Source organism: Triticum urartu, chromosome 4A, assembly GCF_056163025.1.
Source record: "Triticum urartu cultivar PI428250 chromosome 4A, HENAU_Tu73, whole genome shotgun sequence".
Taxonomy (NCBI): Eukaryota; Viridiplantae; Streptophyta; class Magnoliopsida; order Poales; family Poaceae; genus Triticum; species Triticum urartu.
Window position 1 is genome coordinate 285,771,252 of NC_141876.1, and position 17,745 is coordinate 285,788,996.

Below are 17,745 nucleotides of genomic sequence, written 5' to 3' on the forward strand. Positions count from 1 at the left end.
TCATGGAATGCATACGGTGCAAGAAATTATGAGAATCATGCAAAGTATGGAATGCATCAAAATCTCCTAATATGTATGAGGAAACTATGGGGATCTCCTCATGAGAATTAATGGAAACATCACATGGAGAATATTGACAACATCCAAAACAAAGCATATTTGGTTCTATGTGATCATAGCATGGCATAGTAGATGAAATGCGCAAATCATGTAAAGGAAGCATGTCAATATCATCACATGAAAAACAAAAGCCAATGACCATCATCTCGTCATCTATGCCAAAAGTGAAAATGGGATTGATTTTAATGGGGCATGCATAGTTACTATGTTGAGATTGAAATGATGCAATATGGGAGATCTCACTCATAGCATATGACAAGTTTAATGGATTGTCAAACATGATGTGACCAATAGAATTTCCACATGATATCCTATGGAGCATAGCATCACAACTAGGCAACTCAACATGCTCGTCATCATATTCATCATAAATAGGTAAGTCATGACATGAAGAAGTTGCACTAGCATGAAGCATGGGAATAGGTGGATCAACATCATGCAAGAAATCATTGGTGAGATAGTCCACTAGTGGGACAAGAGAAGCACCATCACCTATGTTACCTTTGGAACATCGCTCATGTGTTGTAGGTGAGGTGTCGAAGACCAAGGCGTGGACATCTTCGTCTTGATGGAACCATGTGGGGGGTGCGTCTTCTTCCACCATGGCCATCGTCGTCTCCATTGGAGGTATGGACTCACGAAGGATAGGCGTGTCGTCATGTAGGAGACCTAGCACCAAAGAAGAAAACACACTCGGAGTAGAGGTTAAGTCGTTATAAATCATAGTGTCCTCACATGCCGTCTCAACTACCTCACTCACTAAGTGTTGTGGCCCACTCACTCCCTCGTGGATGCTCTCACTCATATGGTTGGTGGAGTCACTCAAATGGATCTCAAACTCACATAGGATATGTGGCATGCTCTCAAGTGTGGGGCTAGTGGTGGTCACACTCATCCTCTCATAGGAAATGCTCTCAGTGTCATGTATGGTGGAGTCACTCATGTCACTCATGTGGTGGTGGCTCTCCTCACATGGCAAATGGAGCATCTCGCCACATGTCAGTGTCGGAGAGATGTTGGTGAAAATTTCTCCATGCTCAATCATGTCGTAGTCGTAGCCGTGGATGAAGGTCGAAGATGGCACATCATCACTCTCCTCTAAGACCAAAGATAAGGTCTCATGTGCGGTCTCGTAGCTTGACTCGGAGTATGAGTCCAATATGGGCGCCATCTTCATGTTGTTGAAGAGGTTCGTGCTCATCGCCGTGGTCGAAGGGGATGGCCCTTGCTCGACCTTCTTGTCGCCGTCTTGTTGTAGGAGGCCCATATTATATGGCACCTCGTAGCTCGTCTCCATGACCGAAGGGAATGTCCCATGCTCAGCCATCTTCCTTGGGGGGCTACCGAAGATGAAAGTGTCGCCCTCGCTCGTAGGTGGTTGCCTTGTACTTGATGATGTCGATGTATGTAACACCCACGATGCGGCTATATCTCCCACGTGTCGGAGAACGACTTAGAGGCATTGCCGCATTGTAGGCATGTCGCAAGAGGGGTAATCTTTACACATCCCATGTGCTGAATAAGAAAGAGGTACAGAGTTGTCTTACAATCGCCACTTCAAACAATACATAAATATAGCATTACATCATGTAGATACAATCAAGGTCCGACTACAGAACTAAAATAAAGACAACCACGAATGCATAAGATCCCTGATCGCCCCAACTGGGCTCCACTACTGATCGTCTGGAAAGGAAACGTAGTAACGTCCTGAGTCCTCATCGAACTCCCACTTGAGCTCAGTCACATCTCCTAGAATGGTATCACCGGCACCTGCATCTGGTTTTGGAAGTAATCTGTGAGTCACGGGGACTCAGCAATCTCACACCCTCGCGATCAAGACTATTTAAGCTTATGGGTAGGTAAAAGGTATGTGAGGTGGAGCTGCAGCAAGCACTAGCATATTTGGTGGCTAACATACGCAAATGAGAGAGAGAAGAGAAGGCAAAGCACGATCGAGCATCTATGATCAAGAAGTGATCCTAGAAATACTCACGTTCAAGCATAACACGAGACTGTGTTCTCTTCCCGGACTCCGCCGAAAAGAGACCATCACGGCTACACACGCTATTGATTCATTTTAAATAAGTTAAGTTTCAGGTTCTCTACAACCGGACATTAACAAATTCCCATCTGCCCATAACTACGGGCACGGATTTCGAAAGTTCAAATCCCTGCAGGGGTGTCCCAACTTAGCACATCACAAGCTCTCACGGTCAATGAAGGATATTCCTTCTCCCTGGACGGCCCGTTCAGACTCGGAATCCCGGTTACAAGACATTTCGACAATGGTAAAACAAGACCAGCAAAGCCACCCGAATGTGCCGACAAATCCCGATAGGAGCTGCACATATCTCGTTCTCAGGGCACACCGAATTGTCCAAACTTCCGGTAGGCCAGCCCAGAGTTGCCCCTAGTGGCCACCGGCGGCTGACAAGTTGGACCAACACTCAGAGGAGCACTGGCCCGGGGGGTTTAAAATAAAGATGACCCTTGAGTCCGCGAAACCCAAAGGAAAAAGGCTAGGTGGCAAATTTGTAATGCCCCGGACAGACCCGCCGGTGGTTGTTACACCTGGCGGGATCTAGACTGGCCCCACAGATCAATACTAGTCTTTTCTGTGCACTTTGTCCTCCAAGTGCGCACCTGGGAGCAACTTCCCGATTGGTCACCCATCCTGACACTACTCCAAGCTGAGCACGCTTAACTTTGCAGTTCTATCCAAATGGGCTCCCGGAAAAGAAGGAATTCCTTATTGATATGAGTAGTCTATCATCCCTAATAAGCCAGGCTATCACATACACCCCCACTCAGAGGAACCGACATCCTCGTTCGGGCCACAGGAACGTTCCCTCTTGGCACATACGTCTGTGCTTCCAGTCTGGTACATGTGCCATGTCGTGTGCCACGATGGGTCACAAACGCATGAACAACATGACCGCACACCTGTCAGCAAACATCCGTTCTCAGGGCACACCGGATTGTCCAAACTTCCGGTAGGCCAGCCCAGAGTTGCCCCTAGTGGCCACCGGCGGCTGACAAGTTTGGACCAACACTCAGAGGAGCACTGGCCCGGGGGGTTTAAAATAAAGATGACCCTTGAGTCCGCGAAACCCAAAGGAAAAAGGCTAGGTGGCAAATTTGTAACGCCCCGGACACACCCACCGGTGGTTGTTACACCTGGCGGGATCTAGACTGGCCCCACAGATCAATACTAGTCTTTTCTGTGCACTTTGTCCTCCAAGTGCGCACCCGGGAGCAACTTCCCGATTGGTCACCCATCCTGACACTACTCCAAGCTGAGCACGCTTAACTTTGCAGTTCTGTCCAAATGGGCTCCCGGAAAAGAAGGAATTCCTTATTGATATGAGTAGTCTATCATCCCTAATAAGCCAGGCTATCACATACACCCCCACTCAGAGGAACCGACATCCTCGTCGGGCCACAGGAACGTTCCCTCTTGGCACATACGTCTGTGCTTCCAGTCCGGTACATGTGCCATGTCGTGTGCCACGACGGGTCACAAACGCATGAACAACATGACCGCGCACCTGTCAGCAAACATCCGTGTAACCGCGAGGGTCAGCTCTGATACCAACTTGTAACGCCCCGGACACACCCGCCGATGGTTGTTACTCCTGGCAGGATCTAGACTGGCCCCACAGATCAATACTAGTCTTTTCTGTGCACTTTGTCCTCACTCGTGCGCACCCAGGAGCAACTTCCCGGTCGGTCACCCATCCTGACACTACTCCAAGCTGAGCACGCTTAACTTTGGAGTTCTGTCCAAATGGGCTCCCAGAAAAGAAGGAATTCCTTATTAATATGAGTAGTCTATCATCCCTAATAAGCTAGGCTATCACAAAATGGTAAAACCAAGGTTGGGCCTTGCTGGAGGAGTTTTATTCAAGGCGAACTATCAAGGGGTTCCCATTATAACCCAACCGCGTAAGGAACGCAAAATCAAGGAACATAACACCGATATGACGGAAACTAGGGTGGCAAGAGTGGAACAAAACAACAGGCATACGGCCGAGCCTCCCACCCTTTACCAAGTATATAGGTGCATTAAAGTAAACAAGATATAATAATGATATCCCAAGAATAAACATGTTCCAACAAGGAACAAACTCCAATCTTCACCTGCAACTAGCAATGCTATAAGAGGGGCTGAGCAAAGCGGTAACATAGCCAAACAACGGTTTGCTAGGACAAGGTGGGTTAGAGGTTTGACATGGCAATATGGGAGGCATGATAAGCAAGTGGTAGGTATCGTAGCATAGGCATAGCAATAGAGCGAGCATCTAGCAAGCAAAGATAGAAGTGATTTCGAGGGTATGGTCATCTTGCCTTTAAAGTTCTCCGAGTTGACGTAAGCTTGATCCTCGTAAGCGTACTCAACGGGTTCCTCGATCACGTACTCATCTCCCGGCTCTACTGCAAGCAAGAACACAAGCAAAGGGAACCACGATCAACCATGGTGCAATGCGCAAGCAACATGGTGCAAAACATGACATGATATGCGGTAGTAAACCAAGGCCGCTTGGCAAGTCTCGGTCCAATCCGGAAATGTTTAATCCCCACACACGAAAGAAAGCTAGAAATGACCACCGGAGGAGAACGAAGCGCCGGAATGCAAAACGGACAACGGGGAAAAATGCTCGAATACATGAGACGAACACGTATGCAAATGCAATGCACATGACGACATGATATGAGACGCATGAAAACGAAAACAACACACGGAGACAAAGACCCGAACCCGAGAAATAAATATAACTTAACGCCGGAAACGGCAAGAGTTGGAGTACAAATTGGGGAAGTTACATCCGGGGTGTTACAACACTCCACCACTACGAAAAGATCTCGACCCGAGATCTAGGACTGAAAGAACTCTGGGTACTCAGAACGGAGGTGATCCTCGCGTTCCCAGGTAGCTTCACGGTCAGAATGGTGTGACCACTTGACTTTGAGAAATTTGATTGACTTGTTGCGAGTCTTGCGTTCAGTCTCTTCAAGAATAGCAACTGGGTGCTCACGATAAGAGAGATCTTCTTGGAGCTCAATGTCCTCGAAGTTGACTGTGCGGTCAGGAGTCTTGAAGCACTTTCGAAGCCGAGAGACATGGAACACGTCATGAACATTTGCGAAGTTTGAAGGAAGCTCGAGTTGATAGGCGAGGTCGCCTCTCTTGCTGACAATCTTGAAAGGTCCCACGTATCTAGGGGCAAGCTTCCCTTTGATACCGAAGCGACGAGTACCTTTCATAGGAGAGACGTGGAGGTAAACATGATCTCCGATCTCGAAAGCCAAATCACGGTGCTTACTATCATAGTAGCTCTTCTGGCGGGATTGGGCTGCTTTGAGGTTATCATGAATGACTTTGCACATTTCTTCTGCTTCTGTGATTAAGTCATTACCCAACAGCTGACGTTCACCGATTTCAGACCAGTTGAGAGGGGTACGACACTTCCGGCCATACAGAATTTCAAATGGGGCCTTGCCCGAACTTGCTTGAAAACTATTTTTGTAGGAGAATTCAGCATAAGGAAGAAAATCCTCCCACTTCATGCCGAAGGAGATCACACAAGCCCTGAGCATATCTTCAAGAATCTGGTTGACACGCTCGACTTGACCGCTTGTTTATGGATGGAAAGCTGTGCTGAAGCGGATGTTAGTGCCCATGGCCTTCTGAAAAGAATCCCAAAACTTCGAGGTAAAGATGCTGCCACGGTCTGAAGATATCACTTGAGGAATACCGTGCAGAGAGACAATTCGAGAGGTGTAGAGTTCCGGCAACTGAGCTGCGGTGATCGACTCTTTGATAGGCAGAAAGTGAGCCACTTTGGTGAGCTTGTCGATGACAACAAATATAGCATCATTGCCACGCTTGGACTTTGCAAACCCAGTCACGAAGTCCATCTCAATGTGGTCAAACTTCCATTCTGGAATGGCAAGAGGTTGGAGGAGACCTGCTGGCCTTTGGTGTTCTGCCTTCACTCTTCTGCAGACATCACATTCGTTCACGAATTGAGCGATCTCGCGCTTCATTCGAGTCCACCAATAAGCTTGCTTAAGGTCCTGATACATCTTCGTACTCCCAGGGTGGATGGAGAGGAGAGAATTGTGAGCCTCATTCATGATCACTTTACGGAGGTCACCTTTGGGCACAACAATACGATCCTCGAAGAAGAGAGTGTCCTTGTCATCAAGGAGGTAGCACTTGTACTTGGACTGACTCTTGGCAATCCCAATCTTCACCTTTTTCACCATAGCATCAAGAAGTTGGGCTTGGCGAATCTGGTCTTCTAAGGTAGGAGAGACTTGAAGGTTGGCGAGGAAACCTTGAGGAACAACTTGCAGATTAAGTTTGCGGAAAGCTTCACAAAGCTTGGGTTGATAAGGCTTGAGAATCAGACTGTTGCAATAAGCCTTCCTGCTCAAAGCGTCAGCAATCACATTGGCCTTGCCTGGAGTGTACTCAATACTCGGATTATACTCTTGAATCATTTCGACCCAACGAGTTTGCCTGAGGTTGAGATTAGGCTGAGTGAAGATGTACTTGAGACTCTTGTGATCAGTGAAAATGTCCACTTTTCTTCCCAATAGAAGATGTCTCCAAGTCAAAAGAGCATGCACAACTGCCGCCAACTCGAGATCATGAGTGGGGCATTTCTTCTCATTAGGCTTCAACTGGCGAGATGTATAAGCAACAACTTTCTTCTCTTGCATCAATACTGCACCGAGACCTTGGAGAGAGGCATCACAAAAGACCTCGTACGGCTTGGATTCATCAGGCGGAGTCAAAACTGGAGCAGTGATCAACTTCTCTTTCAAAGTGTTGAAATCAATATCACACTCCGGAGACCAAACGTACTTGATGTGCTTCTGGAGAAGATTAGAGAGAGGCTTCGCAATCTTGGAAAAGTTTTCAATGAATCTTCGGCAATAGCTTGCGAGACCGAGAAAACTGCGGAGTTGCTTCACGTTCTGGGGAGGTTCCCAATTCACAATTGCAGACACCTTCTCAGGATTCACGGCAATGCCCTTGGCAGAGATGATATGACCAAGATAAAGAACCTCATCGAGCCAAAATTCACACTTGGAGAACTTGGCGTAGAACTGATGTTCTCTGAGCTTATCAAGAATCAAACGAAAATGCTTGGCATGATCTTCCTTGTTCTTGGAGAAAACCAGAATGTCGTCGAGATAGACCAAAACGAAGTCATTGGTGTAGGCGTTGAAGATGAAGTTCATCATGCGAGAGAACGTCAGAGGAGCGTTGGCGAGGCCAAAAGACATGACAGTGTATTCATATGAACCAAAGCTTGTTCTGAATGATGTCTTGGGAATATCTTCTTCACGAATGCGAATCTGGTGATAACCCATACGGAGATCAAGCTTGGAGAATACTTGAGCACCTTTGAGTTGTTCGAACAGCTCATTGATGTTGGGAAGTGGGTATTTGTTCTTGATGGTCTTCTTGTTCACCGGACGGTAATCAACACAAAGTCGGTCTGTTCCATCCTTCTTCTTCACAAAAAGAACACCACAACCCCACGGAGAAGAACTAGGCCGGATAAGACCCATTCTTTCTTGCTCATCGAGTTGCTTCTTCAGCTCCTTCAACTCTTCAGGTCCGAGTTTGTAAGGACGTTTGCACACAGGTTCCGTGCCAGGCTCAAGTTCAATAACGAATTCAACTGGCCGGTGCGGAGGCATTCCTGGGAGCTCTTCTGGAAAGACGTCTTGATATTCGCAAACGACTGGAATTTGAGCGATAGCATCCAATTCACCCTTCTCATTGAGAGAAAACAGACGGATAGTATTATCCCGAGCGGCAAAGACAATTACATCCTCAGACGAATGAGTCAATTGAATCTGCCTGGCGGCACAATCAAGCTGAGCCTTGTGCTTAGAAAGCCAATCCATTCCGAGAATAAGATCAATATCTGAGTTACCGAGAACAATTGGGGAAGAAAGGAACTTGTAGTCACCCAAAGTGATAATAACCTCAGGGACGCAGGTGTTAGCTGTCATCTGCTTGCCCGGTGACACAATTTGCAAGGAACTTTGCAGATACTGATAATCACACTCATACTTTGATGCAAAAGGTTTAGAAATGAAGCAATGCGATGCACCCGTGTCAAAAAGAACTTTTGCAGGAATATCATTAACAGGAAGGTTACCCATGATCACATCTGGTGAGTCCTCTGCCTGAGCTGCATTCACCATATTGACCTTGGCGAACTTGGGGTTATGCTTGACCACAGCTGTACTTGCCGATCTGACAGGAGGAGGAGGAGGAAGACGCCTCTGGTTGAGACACTTGTTGGCATAGTGACCCTTCTGTTGGCACTTGTTGCATGTGACCTCTGAAAGCGGACGGTGGTACGGAGCACTCGATCTTGAAGCTTGAGACGGAGTCTTGTTCTGAAAGCCAGGGTTGGGTGGGTGGGAAGAACCACTGCCACCTTTGCTCTTCTGCTGATACGGCTGACGGAACGGAGGAGGAGGAAGCCAAAACTTCTGCTGCTTGGCCACTTGAGTAGAGGAAGAAGGAGTAACATCTCTGACTCGCTTCCTAGAAGCATCACACCTCAACTGAGCAGCCTCTTGCTTCAGCGCCATGTTGTAGAACTCATCGTATCTCAAGGGCTCGAAGAGAACAAGAGCGAGCTGAATATCTTCTCTGAGACCACCCCTGAACTGATATATCATGCTCTTCTCATCAGGCACGTCCTGCTTGGCAAAGCGGGCAAGCTTCTGGAACAATTTGTTGTAGTCATAGACAGACAAAGAGCCTTGCTTCAGATTGCGGAATTCCTCACGCTTGCTTTCAACCACGCGAATATGATGAGCTCAGAAATCTCGACGGAAATCATCCCAAGTGATAACACGTCCACCTCTGGAGTCCTTGTACTGCTGGAACCATTCTGCAGCTTGATCTTTGAGTTGGAAGGAAGCGAACTTGACAAAGTCCTCAGGCCTGACGTTACTGCACTCGAAATGCTTACACAGATCCACAAGCCAATCGTCAGCATCGGTTGCCTCAACACAATTGCTGAAAGTCTTTGGCCCATTAGCAAGGAACTGGTTGAGTGTAGCAAAGTGACTCTGATTGCTGCCTTGATTCCCTTGACTGCCTTGATTCCGCTCTTGGAGAATTTGCATGATCAGCTGTGTGTTTGCATTGGTTGCGGCCATCACAGCTTGCCATGCCTCTGGAGGAGGTGGAGGCGGTGGCGGATCAGGATTCGGAGTCGTGCGCGTTGGAGGAGCCATCCTGAAGAGGTTGACCACCATTAGCACATTGACAGATAAATATTGAAGCTGAATCCAACGGAATGAAAATTGCAACATATAGTCTTCACATCCGAACAAAATGAACGAATGCATTCCTCTTGAAATGGTCACATATCCATAAATTGAGAAGCCACGTAGAATTAAGGCAGAGAAATAAATCAACAAGGTATGGATCAAGAACGAATAATCGGTAAGAAATCCCAATCTCAAACCAATATCCGTGGAAGAAGAACTAGAGCTACTAGAATTCCCACCTATGAAACTCCCGAATCTTTCCGGTTATGCAATCAGGTGTTGGGGATACAGGGGAAGCATAATATTTCACCCAAACTAGCAAATCCTACATCCACCTGTATCCATCCTTCAACACATAACCAAGAAAACTTCGGAAACCATCTACCTCAACCTTCGAAAAGCATCCGTTATACAAGTTATGGCGATACTCCCGAACTCCCGCCCCAGTACTGGGTGGCGTCGAGGTTATCTCACCAACAAACTGCATAAAAGAGATTTTCGATGTCGGCAAACATATCTCAAGTATTCCAGAATTGCAACGATAAAATTATGATGACAACACCTCAGAGCTCAACTCCCCGGGACACTTCCACTAAACCCCTGACAGGAGGCACCAAGACAGTGTTCTCATCATAAGCCATCGGAACGATTCCAAGATACTCGCGTGATCCTAAAATTTTTTTGGGTGAACTTTGAGAAGAGAAGAGTCAAAACTCTACGTCAGGATGCCTTACTAGAGCGATGAGGAGACTGGGAAGTAAAAGAATTCCTAAGCTCTCCGATATATAATTCCTAAAATACTCAAAACATTTTTCTAGACACAACTCGGCTGCTAAAAACGATCAAGCAATGGGGCTCCTAAGGTCGGGGAAGGCTCTGATTACCAACTTGTAACACCCTCGATGCGACTATAGCTCCCACGTGTCGAGGCACGACTTAGAGACATAATCGCATTGAAGGCATATGTCGCAAGTTAGGCAATCATCACAACATCCCATGTAATATGAATAATAAAGGGGAGAACATAGTTGGCTTACACTCGCCACGTCAATCAAGTACATAAATAACATTACATCTTCCAAAACACTCATGGCCCGACTATGGTGCCAAAATAGAAGAGAACCCAACATGCGACACGGTCCCAATCACCCCCAACTGGGCACCACTACTGATCGTCGGGAAAGGAAACGTAGTAACGCTGAGAGTCCTCGTCGAACTCCCACTTGAGCTCGTAATCGTCACCTGGAGCAGAATCACCTGGACCTGCATCTGGAGTTATAGTATCTGTGAGCCACAGGGACTCAGCAATCTCGCACCCTCGCGATCAAGACTATTTAAGCTTATAGGAAGGGTAAGGCAAATATATGAGTGGAGCTGCAGCAAGCGACTAGAAAGTATGGTGGCTACTTATTCGCAAAAGAGGGCGAGAAGAGGAGGCAAAGCGCGAGCGAGAATCTAGAAGAACAACCTGCGCAAGCATAACTCCAACACCGTGTCCACTTCCCGGACTCCGCCGGAAAGGGGCCATCACGGTAACACACACGGTTGATTCATTTTAATTAATAAAGGTTCAAGCTATCTACAACCGGACATTAACAAATTCCCATCTGCCCATAACCGCGGGCCCGGCTTTCGATAGTTCAATCCCTGCAGGGGAGTCCCAACTTAGCCCATGACAAGCTCTCACGGTCAACGAAGGAATAGACCTCCTCCCAAGACGTTCCGATCATACTCGGTATCTCGGTAACTCAAGACACTTCGACAGGTTAAAACAAGACCAGCAACACCGCCCGAATGTGCCGACAAATCCCGATAGGAGCTGCACATATCTCTTTCTCAGGGCACACTCAGATGAGCACTCCATATAACTAAAACCAAACCTCGAGTTTCCCCGAGGGGGCGCTGCACAGGACTCTAGGTTGGACCAACACTTAGAGGAGCACTGGCCCGGGGGGGGGGTTTAAATAAGATGACCCGCGGGCTCTGGAAACCCGAGGGAAAAAGAGGCTAGGTGGCAAATGGTAAGACCAAGATTGGGCATTGCTAGAAAAGCATTAAACAAGGCGAACTATCAAGGGGTTCCCATTATAACCCAACCGCGTAAGGAACGCAAAATCCGGGAACATAACACCGATATGACGGAAACTAGGGCGGCAAGAGTGGAACAAAACACTAGACGAGAGGCCGAGCCTTCCACCCTTCACCAAGTATATAGATGCATTAAGATAACATGGCAATATAATGGTATCCCAACAAGTAAATAAAAGATGTTCCAACAAGGAAAGGCCTCCAATCTTCACCTGCAACTAGCAACGCTATAAGAGGGGCTGAGCAAAGCGGTAACATAGCCAATCAACGGTTTGCTAGGACAATGGTGGGTTAGAGGTTTGACATGGCAATTTGGGAGGCTGACAAGCAAAAGGTAGGCATCGTAGCATTGGCATAGCAAAAGAGCGAGCAAACTAGCATAGCAAAGATAGTAGTGATTTCGAGGGTATGATCATCTTGCCTGCAAAGCTGTCAGAGTTGACTGGATCCTCAAAAGCAAACTCAACGGGCTCCTCGTTAGCGAACTCGTCTCCCGGCTCTACCCAAACAAGACAAACAAGTAACAAGGATACAATCAACCACGTGCAAACTCAAACAATAAGATGCAATGATGGTGTGCTATGCGGGATGCGATGCGGGATGCAAAATGCAAGATGTGACAGGAAATGCATGAACCTGGCCTCAACTTGGAATTACAAGGGTGCCACTGGAAAGATGAGATGAAATCGCTTGAAAACGATATAAAGAACGCCGGAATCGGAGTTACGGTTTGGAAATGGCAAGCGTTTTAAGAATGGCACCGGTCTGCGATTTACAGCAAGTAGGCATCTAAATGCAATGCAATGAACATGCTACAGCCACCAAACATGACAACAAAATACATGGCAGGGATGCACGCAAGATGCTTAAAAAAATACTAGCACTGAGCCATGGACAATTCATCCATTATGAGGTTCAAACAAGCATGGCAAAAACGCAAATGCAAAACAGATTTCAGACTTAGTGAAATTAACACTTGTCTGAAATTTCAGATCACGAAGCCCTCTTCGGAGCAACAAAACAACATGATACATGACCTGATTAAGACAAGTAAGAACATGGCATGGAGCTACTCAACAAGCTTAACAAAAGACCCAAAGTGACCTGGGGCCAAAAGGGTTCACAAAATATACTAACGGGCACACGAACATAGCTAAAACACAATCAGTTTTCAGACTTAGTGAAAACTGAGACATGCTGAAATATAACTCACGAAGGCATGTAAACGAGCTCGATGCACTCACTACGGTGCAAGTCATGGCAAGGCAAGCATACATCCATAAACAAGGAACAAAATACAAGCTATACGTGGCAAGAACAATGGCATGGCATGCACGGATCAACTACAATAACATCGGCAAAATCGCAAACGAGTTGACGATCTGCCCAGATTCACCATGAAGCAAAAGTAGAGCTCGATTGACTCAAGCTAGGGTGCTCCATAATTGCAAACAAATACATGGATGGATAGAGCATAACATGATTAACAAAACTCCTTTAATGATCATCCTCAAAAGAGGCATGGATCACTAGGAAACAAGCTGAACATATGGCATCATGGACTAAATAATCCCAGACTTGGTGAAAACTACTAAGTCCCTCAAAACTGATTTACCGGGTGCTTCACTTTGCAAGCTTGCACAAGTCACCACACACATCCTAAAAATGCATGGGTTGCACCTCTGGAAAGATAACAAGATGCTTAACAAAACATATGGAGGACTCACAGGCATATCATGCACACAATAAACATGGCAAAAATGACAAAAGTCTAAGATGAACTAGCAGATCTGACAATTAACTCACGAAGCCCTCTTCTAACAGCATTTCGGGCATCAATATGAGCTCAAATGAAAATGATGCAATGTAACAAAATGATGTACTCGTCGAGGTGAACATTTTTATATACTATATGTCCAAAACGGAGCTACGGATGCGGAGATACGGCTGGTCAAAGTATGCATAAAAATTAGGGTTAGAGAGACGAAAGTCAACCGAAAAAAAAACAGATCTCAGATCTGCACGCTTTAAGAGGTTCGCCGGGGTCCCTGTTCACCGGAGTCGAAGCACTCGCCGGAGATGCGAGGAAGAGGCGGCCGACAGCGGTGGTCGTGGCCGGAGCGGAAGCCGAGGCGGCGGGCGGCGGAGGCGTGCGGCTGACGGGGCCACCGAGGCGAGGCGCGGCGGATCCGGCCGGCGGCCGACGCCGGCGGAGGCGCGCGGTGGCCGGCGCGGGCTCCTGGAGCCAAGGGGCGGCGTGGGAGAGAGGAAACGGGCGGCGGCGACCCGGGCTGGGAGGGTCGGATCTGGGCCTCCCAGGCCCGCGCGGCAGAGGCGGCGGGGCAGGCCAGGTGGCGGCGCGCGACTGGTGGAGGGCAGCGGCCGGCTGACGTGGCGAAGCCCGATTGGCCCGAGCGAGGTGGCAGCGGCGGCTGGACACGTCCGGCGCGGCATGGACGCGTCCGGCGACCGAGAGGAGAAGTTTTAGGGTTTCATCCGCGAATTGGAATGGGGGTGTATATATAGGCATAGAGGCAGCTAGGAGAGTCCAAATGAGGTGCGGTTTTCGGCCACGCGATCGTGATCGAACGCTCTAGAGCATGGAGCAGAGTTTGGTGGGTTTTGGGCCAAATTGAAGGGGTGTTGGGCTGCAACACACACGGTGCCTTTTCGGTCCCTCGGTTAACCGTTGGAGTATCAAACGAAGTCCAAATGATACGAAACTTGACAGGCGGTCTACCGGTAGTAAATCAAGGCCGCTTGGCATGTCTCGGTCCAATCCGGAAATGTTTAATCCCCACACACGAAAGAAAGCTAGAAATGACCACCGGAGGAGAACGAAGCGCCGGAATGCAAAACGGACAACGGGGAAAAATGCTCGAATGCATGAGACGAACACGTATGCAAATGCAATGCACATGACGACATGATATGAGACGCATGAAAACGAAAACAACACACGGAGACAAAGACCCAAACCCGAGAAATAAATATAACTTAACGCCGGAAACGGCAAGAGTTGGAGTACAAATTGGGAAAGTTACATCCGGGGTGTTACAACACTCCACCACTACGAAAAGATCTCGACCCGAGATCTAGGACTGAAAGAACTCCGGGTACTCAGAACGGAGGTGATCCTCGCGTTCCCAGGTAGCTTCACGGTCGTAATGGTGTGACCACTTGACTTTGAGAAATTTGATTGACTTGTTGCGAGTCTTGCGTTCAGTCTCTTCAAGAATAGCAACTGGGTGCTCACGATAAGAGAGATCTTCTTGGAGCTCAATGTCCTCAAAGTTGACTGTGCGGTCAGGAGTCTTGAAGCACTTTCGAAGCCGAGAGACATGGAACACATCATGAACATTTGCGAAGTTTGAAGGAAGCTCGAGTTGATAGGCGAGGTCGCCTCTCTTGCTGACAATCTTGAAAGGTCCCACGTATCTAGGGGCAAGCTTCCCTTTGATACCGAAGCGACGAGTACCTTTCATAGGAGAGACGTGGAGGTAAACATGATCTCCGATCTCGAAAGCCAAATCACGGTGCTTACTATCATAGTAGCTCTTCTGGCGGGATTGGGCTGCTTTGAGGTTATCATGAATGACTTTGCACATTTCTTCTGCTTCTGTGATTAAGTCATTACCCAACAGCTGACGTTCACCGATTTCAGACCAGTTGAGAGGGGTACGACACTTCCGGCCATACAGAATTTCAAATGGGGCCTTGCCCGAACTTGCTTGAAAACTATTTTTGTAGGAGAATTCAGCATAAGGAAGACAATCCTCCCACTTCATGCCGAAGGAGATCACACAAGCCCTGAGCATATCTTCAAGAATCTGGTTGACACGCTCGACTTGACCGCTTGTTTATGGATGGAAAGCTGTGCTGAAGCGGATGTTAGTGCCCATGGCCTTCTGAAAAGAATCCCAAAACTTCGAGGTAAAGATGCTGCCACGGTCTGAAGATATCACTTGAGGAATACCGTGCAGAGAGACAATTCGAGAGGTGTAGAGTTCCGGCAACTGAGCTGCGGTGATCGACTCTTTGATAGGCAGAAAGTGAGCCACTTTGGTGAGCTTGTCGATGACAACAAATATAGCATCATTGCCACGCTTGGACTTTGCAAACCCAGTCACGAAGTCCATCTCAATGTGGTCAAACTTCCATTCTGGAATGGCAAGAGGTTGGAGGAGACCTGCTGGCCTTTGGTGTTCTGCCTTCACTCTTCTGCAGACATCACATTCGTTCACGAATTGAGCGATCTCGCGCTTCATTCGAGTCCACCAATAAGCTTGCTTAAGGTCCTGATACATCTTCGTACTCCCAGGGTGGATGGAGAGGAGAGAATTGTGAGCCTCATTCATGATCACTTTACGGAGGTCACCTTTGGGCACAACAATACGATCCTCGAAGAAGAGAGTGTCCTTGTCATCAAGGCGGTAGCACTTGTACTTGGACTGACTCTTGGCAATCCCAATCTTCACCTTTTTCACCATAGCATCAAGAAGCTGGGCTTGGCGAATCTGGTCTTCTAAGGTAGGAGAGACTTGAAGGTTGGCGAGGAAACCTTGAGGAACAACTTGCAGATTAAGTTTGCGGAAAGCTTCACAAAGCTCGGGTTGATAAGGCTTGAGAATCAGACTGTTGCAGTAAGCCTTCCTGCTCAAAGCGTCAGCAATCACATTGGCCTTGCCTAGAGTGTACTCAATACTCGGATTATACTCTTGAATCATTTCGACCCAACGAGTTTGCCTGAGGTTGAGATTAGGCTGAGTGAAGATGTACTTGAGACTCTTGTGATCAGTGAAAATGTCCACTTTTCTTCCCAATAGAAGATGTCTCCAAGTCAAAAGAGCATGCACAACTGCCGCCAACTCGAGATCATGAGTGGGGCATTTCTTCTCATTAGGCTTCAACTGGCGAGATGTATAAGCAACAACTTTCTTCTCTTGCATCAATACTGCACCGAGACCTTGGAGAGAGGCATCACAAAAGACCTCGTACGGCTTGGATTCATCAGGCGGAGTCAAAACTGGAGCAGTGATCAACTTCTCTTTCAAAGTGTTGAAAGCAATATCACACTCCGGAGACCAAACATACTTGATGTGCTTCTGGAGAAGATTAGAGAGAGGCTTCGCAATCTTGGAAAAGTTTTCAACGAATCTTCGGCAATAGCTTGCGAGACCGAGAAAACTGCGGAGTTGCTTCACGTTCTGGGGAGGTTCCCAATTCACAATTGCAGACACCTTCTCAGGATTCACGGCAATGCCCTTGGCAGAGATGATATGAACAAGATAAAGAACCTCATCGAGCCAAAATTCACACTTGGAGAACTTGGCGTAGAACTGATGTTCTCTGAGCTTATCAAGAACCAAACGAAAATGCTTGGCATGATCTTCCTTGTTCTTGGAGAAAACCAGAATGTCGTCGAGATAGACCAAAACGAAGTCATTGGTGTAGGCGTTGAAGATGAAGTTCATCATGCGAGAGAACATCAGAGGAGCGTTGGCGAGGCCAAAAGACATGACAGTGTATTCATATGAACCAAAGCTTGTTCTGAATGATGTCTTGGGAATATCTTCTTCACGAATGCGAATCTGGTGATAACCCATACGGAGATCAAGCTTGGAGAATACTTGAGCACCTTTGAGTTGTTCGAACAGCTCATTGATGTTGGGAAGTGGGTATTTGTTCTTGATGGTCTTCTTGTTCACCGGACGGTAATCAACACAAAGTCGGTCTGTTCCATCCTTCTTCTTCACAAAAAGAACACCACAACCCCACGGAGAAGAACTAGGCCGGATAAGACCCATTCTTTCTTGCTCATCGAGTTGCTTCTTCAGCTCCTTCAACTCTTCAGGTCCGAGTTTGTAAGGACGTTTGCACACAGGTTCCGTGCCAGGCTCAAGTTCAATAACGAATTCAACTGGCCGGTGCGGAGGCATTCCTGGGAGCTCTTCTGGAAAGACGTCTTGATATTCGCAAACGACTGGAATTTGAGCGATAGCATCCAATTCACCCTTCTCATTGAGAGAAAACAGACGGATAGTATTATCCCGAGCGGCAAAGACAATTACATCCTCAGACGAATGAGTCAATTGAATCTGCCTGGCGGCACAATCAAGCTGAGCCTTGTGCTTAGAAAGCCAATCCATTCCGAGAATAAGATCAATATCTGAGTTACCGAGAACAATTGGGGAAGAAAGGAACTTGTAGTCACCC